Source organism: Anolis carolinensis, chromosome 2 (genome assembly GCF_035594765.1).
Source record: "Anolis carolinensis isolate JA03-04 chromosome 2, rAnoCar3.1.pri, whole genome shotgun sequence".
In the NCBI taxonomy this organism is placed as follows: domain Eukaryota; kingdom Metazoa; phylum Chordata; class Lepidosauria; order Squamata; family Dactyloidae; genus Anolis; species Anolis carolinensis.
This window is the reverse complement of record NC_085842.1, coordinates 216,477,342-216,483,341: the sequence shown is the minus strand read 5'-3', so window position 1 is coordinate 216,483,341 and position 6,000 is coordinate 216,477,342.

Genomic DNA, 6,000 nt, shown 5'->3' with positions numbered 1-6,000 from the left:
TGCGGGACTTTCCTCTCTACCTCATCACACAGAGCAAGCTTGAAGAAGCTGGCACTTTCCATTGATTTCAAGGGAAAGATGGGAAGCCTCTTTGTTTGTCTCAAGGTTGAAACACAGTAATCCTATATCTCCTTTTGTTCTACTGGTCACCCGGCCCCCTGTTAGCCATTGGAGAGCAGGAATCTGCTTTGGAAGCAGAGAACATTGTCTGATTGGGTGGCGGAGGCTGCCACCCCTCCACATGGATGGAACCTTCCCAGCTGTTTGTGATGTCAAGGCCGGACCCGCCAATCTGTGCAAAGCCAGTCCGTGCTGGGTAGGCACATGAAAAACAAAAGACTATACTGTATAAAAATGTATGTTTTATTCTTGCAAAACATGTCAGCTTCTTTGAATGGCTTACCTCTAGCTGTCATTTTTTCTGGCAGAATCAAATAAACTTCTTGATGGCTTCTTCTTCAACCGGTGAGATTTGATTGAGTTTGAGGTTGAGAGAGGGCATCCAGAAAATTTCTGTGGCAGAATGGGGATTCAAACCATTGTCTCCAGAGTTGCAGTCCAACATTCAAATTGGGGAACATTGGGTTTTAGCTTTTAGTCTCACCAGGCACAGAGTCAGAGTGGCATGCTACCTATCCTCGTTATCCACTTATCTGATCTCATCTGCGTATTGGGTTTCGCTATCCATGGATCAGATCTCACTATCCGCAAACTGCTCTAAATTGCTCAATTTCAGTTTGATTTAATTGACTTCTCAGGCTAACCTGAGTAAAGACTGGGTTTTCATTCAGATCTACCATATTAGTATTTAACTTCCTCTCATGTGATCTGACAGGCAATTGGTTCCATCTTCAGTACCAGCCTGATGCCAATGGAGGATTTCTCTGTAATGGCTCTTTGCTCACAGAGGAATTGGTTCCACAAAAGGCTTTCCACAGAACTCCATTTAACCTGGAAAAATGGAACTGAAGAGTTGGAAGGCTATGGACTGTGTGTTGTGCTGCATGGACTAAAGTAACTTAAATGTCATGATGACATGTCTTTCCCACACCACACAATTTTAGTATAATTCCATTGATTCTATGAAACTTCTAAATCTTTCTTTACTCTGCAAGAATTGAAAACATGTTTCCAGCACATATTTGCACTGCAAATATCTGGGAGGAAACATCATAGAGAATAGTTCCAACTGTCAAAAGGAATCACTGGTGCTTTGGGCTCCTTGTTAATTCTGTTCATGTCTTTGTTTTTCCAAAACTAGTGAAACTACAGATTCTCCAGGAATGCATGAAATCTAAAGACATGACATCATGCAATGAACCCTCCAGGAACCTATCCAGCCAGAGCTGGAAATATTTTGCAGTCAGAGATAAGGAACACCTCATTGTGTGTTAAACGTTCTGCTTTTGGATAGTTTAGCTTAGGTGTGGTGACTCTAAGGAATATTATCGGGTTTTCTTATTGATTTATTAAACTTATATCCTGCCTTTCTCCCAGATGGGATTCAAAGCAGCTTATTGGCAAGATTTGTTGGGAGTGGATGTTCTTTTGCTTTCCTTTGAGGTTGAGAGTGGCCATCCAGCAAATTTCTGTGGCAAAATGGGGATTCAAACCGTAGTCTCCAGAGTTGCAGTCCAACATTCAAATATGCTGCCTCAGAGTGTGGTGGAGTTTCCTTTTCTGAAGGTTTTAAAGCAGAGACTGGGTGGTCATCTCTCAGGAGTGCTTTGATTGAATTTTCTTCCATAGCAGGGGGTTGGACTGGATGGCTCTTGTGGTGTCTTCCAACTTCGATTCTTCATGTCTCCAATAATTATATTTCACTCTATACTTATTCTAGTTTATAATTCAGATATTAAGCCATATTGAAAGTGGAAGGAATTGTCAGAATAAACCAGACATTTGTCTTTGAATCTTTGAACACAAGATTGTGAACCATTGGCTGTTGATCCTTGGAAAATTTCTAGAAAATGAAGAAATTGGGTACAGTTAGCAAAAATATTTTGGTCCCTGGTACATGGGGGGAGGGACAATTGGCAGTCCTCAGCATGAGACAGCTTGAGAAATAATGGATTAAACAACAAATTGGTGTTAGAAGCGTAAACTTCTACGCTTGTGTAATTTTAATATAGTTCTTATTTGCAGCATATAAACAGCATCAGCTATGTCTAAAGCAATGAGGAATATTGTTAGTCTTACAGAACAAGCCCATAAAGTGTGGCGCACACTGCTAAATGTTTCATCTCTGGAAACTGAAGCCATACAGAATAAGTAAGTTATATTTTAGCATGTAGTGATAAAGGACAGCAGTACAAAAGCATCAAAGCCATGAAAGATTCAGTTGTTAAAACAACAACAACAACAAAAAGACAAATAAATAACTGTAGCAGTGTGAAGCTCCAGTGCATGTGTCCCTTAACCAGTTTCACCATGCGTATTATGAGCCCTATATTGAAGTAAACTGCAACTTTGCTTATCCTGATTTAAGATATGTGCTTGCACCATGGTCATTAAAACAGCATGTTTTCTAGATGCCTTCAATCCACATTAGATGGTCTTTGTAGGTGTGCTCAGAGAAGGTCTAAGGGCATTTCCCACCAACGTTATTGAATGAAAGCTATTGTCTGATCTACTCCTGCAAAATTCTGGGAAATGCTGTTTACAGAAGCCGAGGACCTTTCTATCTGAGAATTCCGAAGGCTCACCCATACACACCACTTCTTGTAATGTGAGTACATGGGCGTCCTATAAGGTTATCCCTGAATGTTTTCCCCACTGAGCTCATTGGTAGCTTTTTGGGATTTAGACCAGGGAAAGGATACAGGGTCATTAAATATTGCATGAGGCTAATCACTAAGGGTGTATCTACACTGCAAAATTAATGTAGTTTGGCACCATTTTTACTGCCTTGGTTTCATGCTACAGAACCATAGGTTCTAGTTTTTTAAAAGTCTTTAATATTGATAAGGGGCCCCCGGTGGCGCAGCAGATTAAATTACAGAGCTGCTGAACTTGCTGACGGTTGGTGGTTTGAATCTGGGGAGCAGAGTGAGCTCCCACTATTAGCCACAGCTTCTGCCAACCCAGCAGTTCAAAAACATTCAAATGTGAGTAGATCAATAGGTACCGCTTCTGCAGGAAGATAACGGCGCTCCATGCAGTCATGCTGGCCAAATGACCTAGGAGGCGTCTACAGCTCTTTGGCTTAGAAATGGAGATGAGTACCAACTCCCAGAGTCAGACATGACTGGACTTAATGTCAAGGGAAACATTTACCTTTACCTAATATTCATAACTTGCTGTTGTCTCAGCAAGCTACAAATTCCAGGACTGTGTAGCATCGAGCCATGGCCACTGAAGTGATATCAAGCTGCATTACTTTTACAGCATAGATGACCATTAGGAGGGGAAAAGGACACCTAGGACCACCATTATCCCAGGTTGTGTCAACAATAACCCTCAAAAGTAGTCACACAATATTTTAGAGTGATATGAAGTACATTGACCAGCAGGGGGCTACAGACTATTGCAGAAAAGTAGGTGGAGATGCCTTCTCCTTAACCAATTGTTATAAATTCTATGTTGCATATTGTAATTCCAAGACACACCCTTTCTGGGTGTTGTATGGATTACAGCATTACACACAAGATTTTTTTTAAAGGGAAGTGGTCAAGTTGAGAAAAATGTTTACCCACAAGTTATAAACAAATAGGGTTTCTCACTAGACTTCAATATAAAACTACTTGAGTTCATGGAAATATTTGTAACAGAGACATTATTTTGCACAGTGATTATGGAGTCCTTGTGGACAACAAGTTAATCATGAGCCAACAATGTCATATGGCGGCTAAAAAAAGCCAATGGAGTTTTGCTCTGCATAAATAGTGTCTAGATCCAGGGAAGTCATGCTACCCCTCTATTCTGCCTTGGTCAAACCACACCTGGAATCTCACTGTGTCCAATTCTGTGCACTGCAATTGAAAGGAGATGTTGACAAGCTGGAATGTGTACAGAGGAGGTCAACTAAAATGATCAAGGGTCTGGAGAACAAGCTCTATGAGGAGCGGTTTAAAGAGCCGGGCATGTTAAGCCTGCAGAAGAGAAGGCTGAGAGGAGACATAGTGAGGGCCATGTATAAATATGTGAGGGGAAGTCATACCGGTAGGGAGAAGAGAGAAAGCTTTTTGTTTTCTGCTGCCCTGGAGACTAGGATGCGGAACAACGGCTTCAAACTACAGGAAAGGGGATTCCAACTGAACATTAAGAAGAACTTCCTAACTGTGAGAGCTGTTCAGCAGTGGAACTCTCTGCCCCGGAGTGTGGTGTAGGTTGCTTCTTTGGAGGCTTTTAAACAGAGGTTGGATGGCCACCTGTCGGGGGTGCTCTGAATGTGATTGTCATGGCTCATGAGGTCTCTTCCAGCTCTATGATTCTATGATTCTATGGTATGTTACTGCTTCTTAAACTGGGGGTCCTGACATCTTAGCTCAATGTTGGGGCCTTGCAAAATTTGGCAACAGTAAAAGTTTTCTGAATGTCACCTAGTGGCGGTTTTAGATATTTTCACAAATCTGTTGTGCAGGGTTTACAGTAAACTCTGCAGAAGATGCTTCAGTTGTACTTTATAAAAAGGAAAATCAGCCTGTTTAGCAGTCTGGCAAATACTGATTTGCTATCAATAAATGTTAACTTATTTTATATACCTATATGTCTGGGGTCACATACAAATTTCTTGGTCTAAAAGGGGTCATGAACTGAAATTTTTAGGAAATTCTGACCTATTCTGCAGGACATTATTTTGCCAATTTCCCAAAATGTGGACACTTATAAAAATAGAGGAACACTTTTCTCTCAGTAGATGGAAGGGTTTGGTTTTCAGATTGATGAGAACAATCCTACCAAAGGGATGCTTCTCTGTATTAATTGCAACTAATCACAGAGAGCCGGCATGATATATCAGTTGAAATGTTGGACAAGGTTTTAGGGATTGGAATTCAAATCTTGATTTTGCCAAGGAAACCTACTAGGTGACCTTGGGAAAGTCACAATATCTCAACCTCTGAGAAGGCAAAGGCACCCCCTCCCCTGGACAAATTTTGCCAAGAAAATCCTGTGATAGGATCGCATAGGTTGGAAATGAAGGCATCTAAATAATCTATTTCAATTATTTATGTATTTGTATTCATTACATTATAACAGAGTAGCAACATAAAATCTGAGAGTTATGGTTAGAGAGTGCAGAAGACCATCCTTCTCATTCTGATCTATTTTGCCATTTCTTTATGGGACTTCATTGCCAGTGGAGAGGTGGTGTGCTGCGACACAGAAATTGCATCACTAGGCCAGACCACAGTATTATAGCTAAAATACCAAAGAATATGATCAAACTGGTGCATGTTATAAAAAAAGAAGCAAAGAAAATACTGTAACACATGCAAACAAAACCACATGATTCAAAGCATCATTGTAATGGAATAATAATGACAGCTCATTAGAAGGTTTAAAAACTAAATTAGCATAGAGCTTTATCCTTGTAGGTATATCAATGCAATACATGTTGTGCACTGACACAAATTCAGGGGTAAGCAGCTTGATCATGAGACAAATTTTGATGTTTGTATTGTAAAAATAGCTTCTTTATCAAACCAAAAAAGCATAAAATCTTCTGTGCGAGTAATTAGAAATACACACGTCTTCATTTGGCAAAGATGGTTTCTAAAGGTATGTAGAGTGAAAGGGGCCATGAATGGAAATGTTTAGGAAGTTCTGATCTATATGATATTCTACAGGACATTATTTCTCCTATTTCCCAAAATGTGGACACTTTTTTAAAATGGAGGAACACTTCTCTCTCCAGAGATGGGAGGGTTTGGTTTTCAAGCTGATGAAAGCAATCCTACCAAAAGGATGCTTCTTTATATTTATTGTAGCTAATAACAGAGAGCCAACATGATATATCAGTGAAAACGTTGGACTAAGGCTTTGGAGATCAGAGTTCAA